The following is a 16,726-nucleotide window of genomic DNA, read 5'->3' on the forward strand; positions in this document are numbered from 1 at the left end:
CTAAATTTCAGTGAATTATTATTTTCTATTAGTTAAACTATTAAAAATATTTATGTTACCATTTTATTTAATAAATTCAATTTGTCTGCTGATAATTCACATACAATCCTGTTTTTATTTTTTTCTGCTGCCATCGCTGTTAACTGAAACATGCATGACAATTGCTTTAAGCAGACGCAAACAGCCAGAGGAACAAATCGTAAATTTAATTCGAATCAAAAGTTCGCATAGCGGATGAAAAGCGCAGAGTAGTCCGCAAGCTTTTCATTGGATGCTGCCGTTTCCCTCGGCGTCTGTCAGAAAAATAAACAAAACTGCAAATTTTATCGTGCTGAACGTTTATGCGCAAATTGCTTCCAGGTTTCGCAGCGCTGCCTTGCTGCGTGTCTATCTGTTTCCTTATCGAATTTCAGACAGCGGCAGACATTGAGAATGATGCTAGGACAACAGACTGCCAGGAAGGCGGGATAGCAGGATAGCAGGATAGCAGGATACCAGGACGTTAGGACGTTAGGACAACACGCCGCAGCTTTTGACAATGGTTGACGATTTTCCTTGGCATGGGAAAGTTTCATTGCTCAAGGCGTGAAATGAAATCGACAGTAATTTGTGTTTATCTCACTCCATATTTATACATATATACATTTACTAAACATGTTTCTATACAGACACATATATTATTGTGTAACAATAACAATTGTCAGAAGTTGGGAGAAAACTTCTGCAGCAGGAAATTACTTTAATTTGCGAAGTTGACTTTATCAAACTAAACGATCGAACACAACCAACTTGTACGCAACTTGTAGTTGCCAGCCGCAACTTAGTATTTTCATCGATGGCTTAAAGTCAATAAGCCAACTTCATCATATTGCCATATGTCGACTTCTGTGGGCACCAGATGGATATGGAAATGGAAACGTCTAAGTCGCTTTGATGGCGCATAAGTAAGTGCCCATGAATAATTCATGACCTATTTATACAAAATCGAAATGATAATCGTGCACTTTAGCATTTAAATCAGAGTGAAGGAGACGGAGGAAGGGGATGAGGCAGGCCAAGAGAGGAATAGAAAGAGATGCTGCCGTTGGTTGACTAACGACAGAAAAGAGTGAAGTGGCAAACAAATTTACATAGCATTGGTGTGAACGACATTTCTAGATGTATAAATTATTAAGTAAAGCCATGTCAAATGGCTCAAGGGAAAACAAAGAACATTTTAGCTTTGCAACTGGCATCAGAAGATCTTGTCTAAATTTAACAAATATGTTCAGCTGCAAGGCTTTCTTTTAGCTCATTGTAGAGCTATAAAACAGAAGTTAATATATAGCATAAGCGAAAGCTAAAGCTATAAGTTAATAAAGCGTCTTTACCTATCAGATTATGTTATGCATAAGCGAATGCATTTTATCATAAATAATGAGCACACTTAAACATTTTTATTTTGAAATATCTACATAAAAGTTTATATTGGTATTTAAATTTTAATTACAGCTAATTTCTATATTTTTGAAAAAATCCTCAATTAAATTTCATTGAGTTTATTAAAAATATTTTTTATTTTTAATAAAGTTTTAGTATATATTGATTATTTTTAATTAAATAAATTTATAAAAAATATATTTAACTAAATATGATTTAACTTTTATAATTTTTTTTAATAAAGTTACAATATTTATATTTATAATTACATACTTTATTAATTTATAAATTATATTTAATTGAATTTATTATAAAAAATATATCTAACTAAATATGATTTAATTTTTACAAAACATTGTTATTTTTAATAAAGTTACAATATATATTTATTAGCCATATTTATAATTATATCATTCATTATAGTAGAGACCAAAATAAAGTATAAAATTTTAAAGTATAAAATATTGAGACACACATATAATAGCTTGAGTTAAGTAGTTATAAGAGTTATATAATAATATTATTATTATTTATATAAAGAACATATCATTAAATTGAATTTGACGCTTTTTGAGGTAAAATCAATTGGTAATGATGCTGAGTTGAAGGCGAATTAAACAATGACTAGACTTCAATCACAGTTGCAAACAATTATCCATATGAGGCCAACAGCAAAATGGCATTCGGTTGGCAAACAATCATTAGCCAAAACTGTCAATAACATTTCACATCCTAAACACAAATGTCAAACCAAAACATGGCCATAATGATAAATCAATAACACAAAAAGCACAACAACAACAAAAAATGGAAAACAACTACAACAACGATGATTTTTTCGCCGCATTTGGTATAACTGAAATTAAATAACAATGTTGGCCAAATTGCCATTGCAAATTTGTTACACGTGAATGTTGGACCAAAAATTGCAGCTAAAACGCATTTGGCTGTCAACTAGGCTGACTGCCAACTGAAAATTATAATTGATGCGATATTAATACGCGTACCACAGTGCTCCAACACGCCTCTCATCAACATGGTCCCCCATGGCCCCCCTGGCTAGGGCTAGCCGATGTTGTTGAGATTGATGCGGTGCATTGCGCGAAAAAAAATACATGATTTTAGCAACAGGCTGAAAGACTGAAAGCCTCTGTCTGGCTGCTGCCCTCATCCAACTCCATTCCATTTCGACTGACTTTGATGGCATGCGTCATTAATGTCACACACACGGACACACAGATACACATACATGTACAGCCCCAAACGTTCACAATTGTCATCAGGCCTGGTTAGCTGGCTTTTTGCCGGCTGGCTGTGAATGTGTTTCTGGTCAGCTCAGCCACCATGGAGATGCTATGCTCTCTGCTCTGCTCTGCGGGCATTGTGGTAATTAGATGAATGTGCCATAAATCATTTTCTAAATCATTTGTTGCCAGTTGCCAGTTGGCTCGGGCTCCTGTTAGCCATGACGTACAGCTGCAGAGCTTTCTCCTCCCATGTGTTATGTTGGACAGTTTTGATTGCATTTGTGTTCTGCTAACTGGCTTGCTATTTTCTTTTTACTTTAAATATTAGTTACCGACAATGTTTTCGTAAGTTCTAATCTAAAAGTTTTCTTTTTTTTTTTGTGTGTGTAAGTGTATTTAAAATATGTCTATTTGGACAATAATTCAATTTGGTGACAAATCAAATATAAAATATATGGCGTTAAAAAATGTCAGTCAAAATGAAAACTCGCAGTTTAATAAATACATTTATTTTACATTCACATTATATTATTTATGTATTTTTTCAGAAACTTAAGCATCAATAATAATTAAAAAAATATAAAATACACAAATAAACAAAACAATATGAAAATAAAAATATTTTTGTTTTGTCTTTTACTTAATTATTTTCATTATTATATTAATTATTGTTATTTAATTGTTATTTAATTTTTTTCTTAAATATAATTTTAAGATTCCTTAAATTATTAATTTTTTTTTATAATATTAACAATATGAAAATATGTATATGTAATAGTAAAATTGTTAATATTTTTTGTTAGTTGAATTTAGGATTTTAATAACATTTTTATTATATTTATTTATGTATTTTTTTTTTTTTTTTTTTTTTTGTCATATAATAAACCAATTTTTAACTCCTAATATACATATTTTGGTACTATTAATATTAAAATAAAATTTTATGACTGTTTATTTATTATTATTTTAATTCAATTTACTTTAAATTATTAAAAATATATATATTATATTAATATTTCTAATATTTTAATAATTGAATTTAGTATTTTAATACAATTTACAAATAAATGTTTTATATATTCACTTTTTTGTTTCTTTAGTTTATGCAAATTAAATTAAAATATTTATTATTTAGTGATTATAATATTTGAAAAATAATGCATATGACATATGACAAAATACATAAAGCCCACTTCGACTAGGCTGGAGTCGAACGCTGTTTGAGATGTTGCAGGTCAGCAGAGGCACATTCACAACAATAGCAGCAGCAGGAGAGGTCACAACAAACATGTAACTCATTATGCGAGTCACAGCAAGAAGCTGCCCAAGGATCCAGCTGGGGAGAGGCGCAGCGCAAGGATGTTGGCCGAGCTCTGTTTGCTAACTAAAACGCATATTACAATAGGGATACACCCCCCAGCAGCAGCAGCAAACAACTCAGAAGGCAAACAAACACTGGCTGCCACACCCACAGCCCCAACACACACCCACGCCCATACAAATGAACAGAATAGCTGATATGACCCTTCATAGTGGAGCTGGCAGCAATAGCTGTTAATTGTGTACAACAAGTAAGAAATTGCAGTGAAAACAAAATGAACTGTGGCAGGGAATGTCAAAGGAGATAACACAGGACAACAGCAGCAGGAGCACCAGCAGGAGCAGCAGGAGCAGCAAAAAGGTGTGGGCGTATCCGGGGCAAAGTTAAGCCATATAAAATAGAGCAACAGCTACAGCAGATACGCCAAGTGGACCATATGTGTGGCAATTGGTCTTGGCTTGGCTTGGACTGGCTTGGACTGGTTGCAACTGCAATTTAAGTGCTAAAAGTCGACGCTGTCAGCTAATCGCATTGGCGCTGCGTTAAGCGGCTTACGAGCATACACCATATGAGGAGATACAAGTAAATGTATATATGTGCATATATATTTATATATATATTAACTGTCTGTTGTATCTTAAGGATACACACATATAGATACACACGCTGTGCACAAGGTATGAAATATGGGTGCCACATGTTAATTAAGTTGCATGCCACAACAAAGAGCAACAACAACCACAACAACAACAAGGAGTCAGCAGTTGGACTTTGGGCTTTAGCTTTGGCATGTTTTATGCAGATTTATGGAGCGCCAAGAGCCAGAGACTGCAGCAACAGCAAAACTTTTGCACAATTCAATTGTTGTTGGGTTTCTAATGTCGCATTAATGCCAGCACACACACACACACACACACAGACAGATAATTAATAGTTGCAAAAGGTCAAAAGTATATGTATATGTGTATATATTTTTGTCTATCTAAAACTGGCTTAATATATTGTTATAATTTCTTTAGGTTTAATTGTAATTTATGTTTTTGGCTGCAAGGCTCAGTGATTTATTGCCGCTCTGCAATTCGTTTTAGCACACTGGTAATTAAAACTATCACAACAGGTGAGAAAATATTTATGTCTATATACGTAAATGTGCTACAGCTATCGGCTCAAAATTAGTTATCTTTTAGTAAATATGTATGTAAATATGTGGGATTCTATATGAGCGTAATGTTATTATGCTCTTAGCGATGTCGCTGCTATTCAATATTAATTTATGTTTATATTCAATTTATTATTAATACTAAAATAGCACTGTAAGCCTCGCCTCCAGCTACAAATACATAGTTTTTGTATTATTTATATATTGTTGTATTTATACTTAACTCAATGCTTTCAATGCTGCCTTTGGGCTCTTAAAGCCAATGCAGTAACTCAAATGCCTTAAGAATGAATAACAAATTGACGGGACTCAACATAGGCAACGGCGAGAAATTACAGATTCTATTATCAGACTTTCTTATCGACTGCTCGTTCATCTTCGCCTTGATAAGAGAATTCACAGATTGCTGCAAAAGGAGCGAAAACGTGTGAAGCCAGTTTCTTCTTTTTATCAGCCTACCCAATCGGCGACTAGCTGAAATACTAAGACATAGAATACGACGAAATAGATTAAAAACGATATACCCCATAAACACAAACCGAAACGTTTCAGCTAAGACTGTGCATAATTCTATATAACAATAATTAATTGATATGAAATTGTATTTTAATTAAAAAATATATTAAAATGTTAAAGTACATTAAAGTTATTAATTTAAATAAAATTTAATTTTAAAATATATTAAAATGCGGAATATTAATATATTACCGAAACGTTTCAGCTCAACCTTGCCTAATTCCATAGTTAAATAATTAATTGACAAAAAATGAAATGTTAATTTAACAATATATGAAAATGTTAAAATAAATGAAAGTTATTAATTTAAAAAATCTTTAATTTTAAAGTATATTAAAATTAAATTATTATATATATAAAATAAAACTATTAAATTAAATTATTCTTTATAATCCCATTTTATTTATAAATGAATACTAATTAGTTAACATTAAGCTTTAACTAAAATTTAAATGTGCAGTTACGTGTGTATTATTTTATTCAAGCCACCAGCTCGATACTAGCTGTTCCACTCGAGCTGCTGATGTAGAGCTACAATGTCAACAAATCAATGGGAAATGCAGAAGGCAAGTTCTCACCAGCCTCGCGGGGCATTGGACTAATTAAATGGTGATTTGTGTCAATGATAAGGATAATAATTGCCTGGCAAACAAATCCACAGACAGAGCAAAAGAAAAGCGCACGTGCTTCTTCTTCTTCGTCGCTGTGAGGGGCGGGCGGTGCGGTAGCACAGGTAGGGGGCGTTGCCTAATGATGTGACGCCGATAAAGAACACAATATGGGCCGGCTCGAGCAATGGAATTTTTCTACAATATTCTTTGTATAATGACAAGTAAATGACGTTCGAAAATATTGATCCACTTGTCGTGCAGTGAGCCAATAAATGAAAATGAACAACAAAGCAATACAACACAAATCAAACAGCACGAATTCAAAGAATGCTCAAACATCTTCACTCACTCACTCTCTACCGCTCTCTCTCTCTCTCGATGTACGTCTGATGTCTCTGTCTCCCCTATGTCTTTATCTCTGTTTGGACAAGTTATCATGAAGATGTTTCGACTCATTGAAACAAAGGCCAATCCAAGTCAATCAAACAATGGGACAGCAGGAGCAGCAACAACAGCAACAACAACACAGCTGTCACATTTCTTAGGCAGCGGGTAGGCGTGGCCGAAGGACGGCTGATAAGCAACAGCATATTGATATTTGGCTGCCCATTGAACCGTTGGAAAAATGTCAACATTAGCTACGCATTATGAGTATGTCAGACAGTCTCGATGGCCGACGTTGCTTGGAAATGTGCAAAAGTTATTATGAAACACATTTTCATTTTGATTTCTCATCATCAATCTTTGCGCTTCAACACTTGCCCCCAAATAACGTTAGCCCCGCTTTTCGTTTCATGACACTTGATGAAGTTCCAATATTTATTTAGTTTATTATGCCGTCAGTTGGGCCCATCGACTGCCGTTGACAGCTCATTTTTAAATGCCGAACATCGATAACAATTTAATGTGGAGTAATGTTTATTGATATATAGATTATAGATCAACGGCAATCAAATATGCAATCAAATGAAGCAAGACCTCATATGAGGATTAAGAAAGTTTTGCCAATATATTCGGTGACTTAGAAGTTTATGAATGTTATGAAAGTCTAATAAATATTTATATGTATATATAATATTTATATAATATGTGTGCTTAATATTAGTGGAAATAAAATATTTAAAAAAAAATTAGTCATGAGCTAAAATAAATTAAAATAATGGCTCAAAATATATTACTATTATTATTAAGCCATTTTATTGCATTAAAAATTGACAAGTAAATATATGAATTAATCTCATTAGAGTTCAGACCATCCGGTTATTGTTAAAAATTGTATTTATATTTTCTTATTGTTCAATATAGGACAGATTGCAAATCAAATTTATTGAATTCAAAAACAAACTAAAAATAATTTCCAACTTTGGTTTAAATGAATGCTTAAGCGAAATTATATATTTATATATGTATTTTTAAAATTTCAATTTAAAAATTTTTTTAATTGTTATTGTTGCAACATAAATGTATGTACATTTTGAAAACTTATAATCATAAATAAAAATTTATACATATGTACATATGCACACATTTAATACATAATTCAAAGGGTTACATTTTATGATTTGAAAAAAAAGAACTCTTTTCACGCTCCATATACCTAATCGACATGCAAATAGCAGCTTTAAATAAGTTTCATAAGAGCCTTAGATGAATTATTGCATTCAAGGAAGGCATCAAGATGTTGTGCCGTCCTGACTTTTCTTTTGATCAACTTTGAATGGAAAATCTGCACAAAAAATATGCTGTCAAATATTATAAAAGTGTTTTGCAAAAGTGAAAAATCATGCACATAAACGACACAGTTACACCCCAGTGCCAACACACACACTCGCACACACACACACACACACACGCACAGCACACACACTCGTAAATGGTACGCAAACATTTCATTGTCAAAGCGCGCACACGTGGAAAAATGGCAGCCCTGGCGGCTTTAATGGCATCATTGTTATTGTTGTTGCTCTTGTTGGTGTTGTTGTGGGGTTGTCATGCTATTTTGGCAACATTGTTGTATATGTCGACAAAATCGTCTGACTGTCTGTGCCTTCATTCTCCGATTTACCAACAAAAACGACGTGTTAAGTAAGCGAAACAGCTGCAGGGGTGTTTGTGACAGTGTGAAAGTGTCAGTGTGTGTGTGTGTGTGTGTGTGTGTGTCTGTGTGAGGGCAAATGAACAGGAGAACATGCCTACATTATTACCTAAGCTTTGCAATTGTATTATCCTTATCTCAAGCTTGACTTATGCATGTTAATTTGTTCCTACTTCACATTTTGTTGTCTCTCAATCAGTCGATCAGCAATATCAATAGATATGATATATATTTATATACATATGGCTTGAGAGATGCATTTTACATATATGTATAATATTCAACTGAAGTTTGTTATTTTACTTAACTTTATACAATTTTAATTTAATTACTATCAGATTTATCTACTCAAATAATAACGCATTAAATTATGTATGATAACTATGGCATAAATTTAATAAAATATAATACATAATACAAAAAAAAAGTCTTATAGCACAAATATTAAAATGTTACAATATTATTGTGATAAATAGTAAATATGTACATAATTTTTTTTTTCTTTTTTTTTTGTAATTTCAAAAGAAGAAAATATAATTTATTACTATCTCAAATTTAATTTTGCAAATTACGTACAATATATTAGGACTTTTATTATATATATAAGTTAAATTAGATTATTTAATTTCTATATCATTTTTAATTTTATTAAATAAATTTTTTATTTAATTTTTGTTTACTATTCAGTTTTGCAGTAATATTAATTTATTTGCAAACTTTATAAATAAATCATTTAATTTCATCTTTTGGTTTCAAAAAGAATCTCAATGAAAGACATATTTTTCTATTTATTGGCATAGATCGCAGCATTGGTTCATATCATGTGCAAATAACATTTGGTTTACTTGAAAAAGATTTTGAATAGTTTTTCTTGACCAGCGGGATGCATAGATAATAGTTGTTTGTTTAAAATAGACAAAAGACTGATAACAGGCTTGAGTTCAGTAGCGCTTGAGAATTAGGGTATAAATTGACTGACTTTGCCATCAGCTGCATCCAGTGTCAAATTCATCTTTACTAGATCAACATTGAGGTTTTTCACGTTTAGAAAGTGCATATATTAATATTTAAAATTTGTGAATATTATGCAAGTACCATAAGTAGTAACCATTAAAAGGTCGTGGTTTGAAGTCAACCTTTTAATTTACTACTTGTGATAAATGCATAGAAATTTCAACAAGAACAACGAAAGTAAAAAGTGAAATAAACCATAACTTATTAAAATAAATATGCATAAATACAATCATTCACAAATACTAAGTTTTGATGAAAATTCAGCACTTAAGTAGTTTATACAAAGGCGAATTTATTAAAATATCGCATTGTGTGACCTACTTAAATGACAGATTTTTATAGTACGACTAAAATATTAAGTGCACAAATTTTCGAAAACCTACGAATTTTAATACAGAAAAATTCCGATAATTTGAAATAATAAGATCCGTTTTTTTTTTTTTTGATTTACACATAAATTCAAATTCAAAGATATCGAATTTTTTGGACTTATTACTATTTTTGATTTAGCGGGGTACAAATTATCGAGACTCGACTGTATATAGAAATATTTATAAAATACAAATTATTCCCATTTAAAAAAAAAAATAATAATAATTAAATATATATGAAAGTCAAAGTTAAATAACGTTTTCAAACGTTTCTTGTATTATTATATAGTATATTTATACTTATATAGATATTTAAAGATATGAAGATATATTTTTATTAACTCAGTAATAATATATATAATTTTTATTGGATATATACTTTATTATATATATTTCATAATGCCTTTGAAATGTTTAAGTTTTGCTTAAAATTATAAACGTATGTATAGCAAATTATACATAAACACATATACATATGTACGCTTGTAAAGCTCAGTAAATCTGAGGTTGGCGCCCACAGACGAACGAGCACACACTTGAGTTTAATAAAACAAAATCCTGCGGCGATAATTTACACACACATTCACGAAGCTGTGCGGCAAATTGCTTTGATTTAAGCGTGCCAACGTGCCTGAACAACCCGCACACACACACACACACACACACACACACACACACACAAGTGCACACGTCAAAAAGGAAATAAAAACAAGCAGTCAACATCGAGCTGAGAAGAAAAAACCTGACACAAGATGCTGCTGCTCGAACACACACACACATTTGCTTCACACACTTGGCTGGGAAGCGAAGCCAAAGGCAAACCAATTCAACATCCGTTTGCCGCTAATTCACACACACACACACACATGCACCCATACAGACGCGCGCACACACAGCAAGTGTCCTGACAGTAAGGATATATGAAATACGCGCAAATAACGTGTTAGGAAAATTGTGTGAAAATTGTTATATATATTATATCCGTACGCTGAAATACTTTGATATGATTTCTTATGCTCCATTCGCCGCTAAAGGTGTTGAGCGTCGTTTGGCATCGTTTAGTTTGAGCGGATGTTGCTGCGGATGCGAATGCGGATGTGTCTATGGCTGCCGATAGGTTGCGGTAGTTAAATGGAGTGTAATTTCAATAGATAAGCACCATTTCCTAACAAACTATGTGAAGCTCATAAAATTTAATTGCATCTATATGAAACTTAAATTTTGTAATGCCGCTAATATGTTTAAAGCTAAAAAACTGAAGCACAGATTGGGATATAATAATTCTAATTGAAACGGAGTAGATGAGGGAATAGGAGCAGGTAGGGTAAGTATATTTTATAATGCTAATTGTGAAATAATAAACGGTAAATGTTTCGAGTTAAGATCCTTCAATATGGACGATATGGCAAGCAGGCGAACATCTGTACAACATTAATTTACTCATTTCAGTATGTAACTTATGGTGAAAATTTTGATGATATTGCTTAATATATAGGCTTATATATTTGATTTGAGGGACCAGCACTTTGGTTAACCGTCGATGGCTGAGGCTGTGGATACTTGGCGTGACTGCCATAATGAGTAATGGCAGAAGAAGAGAAAAAGATCGGCAGAGCTGAGTTGAAGCGGAGACAGTTTCGTTTGGATTCAAGAAGATCAGACGTCTTGAAGGAATTAAAGCGAAATAAAAATCGATAAATCGATGCTGTATGGCATATAATCCATTTGAAAAGAATCTGTCTTTCTCTCTCTATAACTAACTCTCTTTCTCTCTGTCTCTCTCTCTCTTTCTCTCTCTCTCTGTGTCTGCCTCTCTCTCTCTGTCTCTCTCTCCCTCTCTTTCCAATTCACTCCCAGAGAGGGAGGGCTATCTTTATGTAGCTCTCTCCCTCTCTCTCTCTCTCTCTCTCTCACTCCCTCACTCCCAGAGAGGGAGGGCTATCTTTATGTAGCTCTCTCTCTTTCTCTCACTCCCAGAGAGGGAGGGCTGTCTTTATGTAGCTCTCTCTCTCTCACTCTCTCATTCTCTCTCTCTCTCATTCTCTCTCTCTCGCTCTCTCTCTCTCTCCCTCTGCCTCTCTCTATTCTGCTTTCTTCCCTATTATTGTCAATATTTAATAGTGAACTCTTAACGTTGCAAACCCATTTAAATATATATTAATATCTCCTTCAATTAGCTAATCAACTTGATTATTGTTTATCAGCCAACTTAATCAGCATATACACTTAGCGAAATTGCATAGCCACAAAAACGTTGATGCTAAGTAATGCATATAAATATTTTGCTTGCGCTTGCTTAACTCACTTGCAAAATGCGAAACAATTGTAATTAGGGCAAAAGTTGAAGGCATCGAGAAGGTGACAGGGAAAAGAGATAGAGACAGAGAGACTGAGCTATTTGCTATGTGTAAGCCGAACTCCTACCTGGAATATCCAAATACCCAACCACTGACTTTGTTGGGGCACGTGACAGATTTAGTTAGTGCATGTTAAATTCAACGTGAGTGCGATGAGTGCTCATCGCAATTAAATGGAAATTTATTTAATTGCGCTCTTGGCAATTGCACAATGCCAAACAGACAGGCAGAGAGGGAGAGCGACAGAGAGCGACAGAGAGAGAGAGTGTGTGTGTTTGTGGTAGACTGAACTTAAAGTTGGCATGGCATACGCAGCAGTTTGTCAGTTGCATGCTTTGGCGCCCGAGCAGGGTTGCCAGGTAATGCCAAAATGTCGGCAAACTTGCACGTGACTTTGCTGCTAGTTGCAATATTTTTTGGAGCTAAGCTCCGCCATGAGCTGACAACAGGCTACGGCAAAACTTGAAATCAAAACTAAAAATTTCTGAAAGTCACATAGCACAAAGTTTTCCATGCATACTGAAACAAGTCTGATGGGCATAACCAGGTGAGCTGGCAGTGTTGGCAACTTTAGCTGCATTTGGCCAACTTGGCTGGAAAATGAATCAATTTCAAAATGCCCTTACACATAGATTAATATAAACATTTTGATACAATATTATAAATATTTATGTGCAATAATCTGTGTACTATCAATATTTAATTCAAATTATTATTATTCATTTTGATTATTAAATGTAAAGCATATATTTAAAAAATGCTGAAACCAGATTTTATTCACTTATATGTTAACCGCTCGATCTAAATTCATTACGATATGCTTTATATTATTTGGAATTGAAATTTGTCGATTAAAAAAAATATATATATTTTTAGTAGCATACAAATTGGTTTAATAATATTTATAATAATTTTAATAATATTTAAAATATTTATTTACTTAAAATTTATTTTATATATTCACTCTAAAATTTATAAAGAAATTGAAAAATATTGCTAAAGTATATATTAATTATAAATACGTAAATCTCATGAAAATATTCTGCTTTTAAGCCGTCTCTAATTTTTAAAGTTTTATTACAATATTTTTTTTTTAATACTATGAAACCCGAATTAAGTTTATCAAGAGAATCATTGCCTGTTATTCGAATGTTATTCGAAATGTTGCAAATTAAGAGACTTTTTATATATAATATTAACATACCTATATATACTCGTATTCATATATGCGAGACCTGCAGCATACAAATGCAATCCGAAATCATTATGTTAATTTTATTAAAAATCTATATATCTATATATTATATATTGATATAAATAATTTACACTTTTCTTATATATTATATATATATTTTTTTTAATTTATAGCAAATTTATTTTTACATTATAAATACATTTTCCTTTTATTTTCATATACATGTATGTATTTTAACATTTACTTGCTTCCCCTTTCCATTCATATGATTCGACCGTTTTTTAATAAATTTCCGCACTGCCACTTTACTTGACGGAATCTTTCCCTCCATAATCTTTTTATCACATTGTGGCTCCAAATTCAGCTTTTTTATTTTGTTGGCTCGATGCATTCAGCACTGACAGCTAGATTGTGTGCTCGAATATGGACTTGGCGCTGGGCGAAGTCTGTAAAAGTCTGTCAGTGTTTGCCTAAATGATTTTGCAGTTTCTTTATTTGCTTCGCTTTTGTTGAGTCCAAACTTTTCTTTTCTTTTCCAAATCTATTTTATGTCCTTCTTTTTTCTCTGCCGCATAAAAACTAATATTGTGCCAGCCAGTTTATTGGAATTGAGAGTCACACACATAAAAAAAAAAAAAAAACAGAAAACTTTAACTTCAACTTCTGTGCAGGTAACACGCGCATCTTGTAAGTTTATGGAGTTCGTCCCAGCGACGTAGAAGTTGTGCATGGAAATCGCAGCTAAAACGTCGTTAAAATCAGCGCCAGCCACGGCAGCATCCAAAATGCCGTTAAATGTAAGATTCGAACTTTGGATTTTGTCTTGCGGTTAGTTTGCGAAAAAAAGAAGCAGAGCGAGCCGCCGTATTCAACTGCGAACGTATCTGCGTATCCGCAACCGCAGTCGATGTCGCCATTGACTGCCTACGTGCCCAGCATTTGGCATGCAGGACGCGTTATCCTTGAGGTTCATGGCTCGGTCCGCCGCTCTGCTTGTCTATCAATACGTAACTATTTCACGGACGCGCTCCGATGACTATAATTAATGTTTAAATTGCGACATTTTATTATGCAGTAGCTTCTTGCGGCATAAAAACTAAGCACAGTCAATGCACAATCAAATGATTTTGTTGTCCAGAAGGCAGCGCTGAAAACATAAAATGCTCGGACTAAGCTTGAAGAATTCTGTTTCAAAATACTGTACATATCTATATATATAAAAGAAAGTTGTGTAAAAGTGAAGACTGCTTATAACTTGATTTGGGCTGAACCAATTTTCATGGTTTTTGATTTGTTGGATTTGTCTCCGCAACGAGTTTAGTATAGGGTCTTAAAAATACTGAAAAAATTTGCCGAATACTTGAAAAACGCGGTTTTTTCCCCAAATGTTCAAATTTTTTTTATACCCAGTAGGCTTGGTAACAGTGACAGTTTTGACAATAGTGTAGAAGTAAATAAACAAATGTAGTCAGTCAGTCTACGGTCTCCTGACCTCGAGCAGACCTGACAATTCAAAAAAAAAAAAAAAAAAAAAAAAAAAAAAAATTTTTCAAATCAAAAGGAAAAATATTTCAAATCAAAAATCTGCAAAAAATCAAAAGATTAAAACCTGACTGTTCAAAAAATAAATAAAAAATTAAAAATTCGAAATTAAAAAAAAAAAGGTAATTATTAAAAAGTGTATTTTTGGCTTTTTATATTTTCGGACTTTTAAACTTTATAAATATTTCAAATCAAAAATCTGCAAAAATTAAAAAAAAAATCAAAAGATTAAAACCTAACAATCAAAAATAAATAAAAAATTCAAAATTCAAAATTCGAAATTAAAAAAAAAAAAGTTAATTATTAAAAATTGTATTTTTGGACTTTTACAAAAGCTAAATATCTCGAAAGTTCAGGTATTTGTTTGTCTCAAACATAAATTTGTGTAAATTATTTATATTTATATTTCTCGATTGTTTTATATGGTTTTGTGCGAGGGCAGTATTACTATTAATAAAAATGCCGCGTCCTAGAAGATCTAATCTTTCCCGGCGGACCCATAATGCAATTAGGCAACGGAATAGCGCGAGTCAATTATCTGACGAAGAGCGAGAAATCGCCCGAGAAAGGCTCCGCGTTAGTACCCAGGGAAGAAGGGCCTTAATTCGTGCTTCTCAAAGAGAGGCAGCCCGTGAAATGGCAATAAGAAATGGTTCAAGGATTGATTTGAATCGAGCAGCGTTTCGATATGATTGCACCATTGATTACAGCTTGAATCGTTTAGTTTGCATTGGTCCAATGGACGTTGTTTGCTAGCATTGTGGCGCATTGAAGTTTGCTGGTGAAACGCCCGGTTTGTGCTGCCTTAGTGGTAAAGTGACATTGCCATTAGCGGTCACCATAGCCATTGCGTTCCCTGCTTTATGGCGAAACACTAGAATCACGACATTTTCTAGCGAACACTCAAAAATACAATGCCTGTTTCCAAATGACTTCATTTGGGGCGGAAAATATTGGAGACGGATATTTAAGGTAATTTACGTTAAAAATTTTATTTTCTATGACTGCCAAAAAAAAATTTTGAATAATGTAGTTTGTTAGATTTCTGTAAATAGTGTTTGTAAATATAACTATAACTATGGCTTTGAATTTAAAGATTCAAGGCCAGATTTGCCATCGCATTGGATCATTGCAACCTATTGAAGATGCACAGCAAAAATTCTTGCAAATATACTTCATGGGCAATATGGAAGAACAACTTGACCGGCGTCAAGAAATGAACACAGCTATGAAAAGAGCAATTCTCCATGATTTGCATGCTTAGAAATTTAAACCAACCAAAACTGTGCAATGGAACGCGTTTGGTGATAAGAAAACTGATGAGCAATGTTATTCACGCGTCGATACTCAAAGGAAAATTTAAAGATGAGGAAGTTCTTATTCCAAGGATTCCGATGATCCCAACAGATATGCCCTTTGAGTTTAAACGAATTCAATTCCCGATTCGTCTTGCCTTCGCCATGACGATCAACAAATCACAGGGCCAATCTTTGACTATTTGTGGCCTCAATCTAGAAAATGCGTGTTTTTCTCATGGTCAATTGTACGTGGCATGCTCACGTGTTGGCAAACGATCCGCATTATTTGTTCTTGCACCCGACCAAAAAACGAAGAATGTCGTTTACAACAAGGTGCTTGAATGAAAATCCGATTAATAAATTTATCAGTGTATCCCAGCCTGAACAACATAGCTTTCAACAATTTTTTACCTAGAAATAATATAGAGGGCAATGCAACGTTTGCCGGGCCAGCTAGTATTCAATTTAAATTTGAAAAGCAGGAAACCTTTAAAAAAATAAACGAAAAATAATTTTATTTAATAATACAATATTTGGGGACAACTAAAAGATATTTTTACTCTAATTATAAAAATGTTTTT

The 16,726-nt window shown here is 33.0% G+C and overlaps 1 long non-coding RNA gene across 1 annotated transcript; it reads left to right on the plus strand.

Annotated features, from left to right (window-relative positions):
* Nucleotides 1-14,488: 14,488 nt before the first annotated feature.
* On the plus strand, nucleotides 14,489-16,537 carry LOC149269979 (uncharacterized). Its single transcript, XR_016269227.1, has 3 exons — nucleotides 14,489-15,203; nucleotides 15,290-15,819; nucleotides 15,944-16,537. It is a non-coding gene; the product is annotated as an uncharacterized LOC149269979 (long non-coding RNA).
* Nucleotides 16,538-16,726: the final 189 nt, after the last annotated feature.

Source organism: Drosophila arizonae, chromosome 3 (assembly GCF_054131065.1).
Source record: "Drosophila arizonae isolate 15081-1271.41 chromosome 3, UAZ_ARI_1.0, whole genome shotgun sequence".
NCBI classification, from domain to species: domain Eukaryota; kingdom Metazoa; phylum Arthropoda; class Insecta; order Diptera; family Drosophilidae; genus Drosophila; species Drosophila arizonae.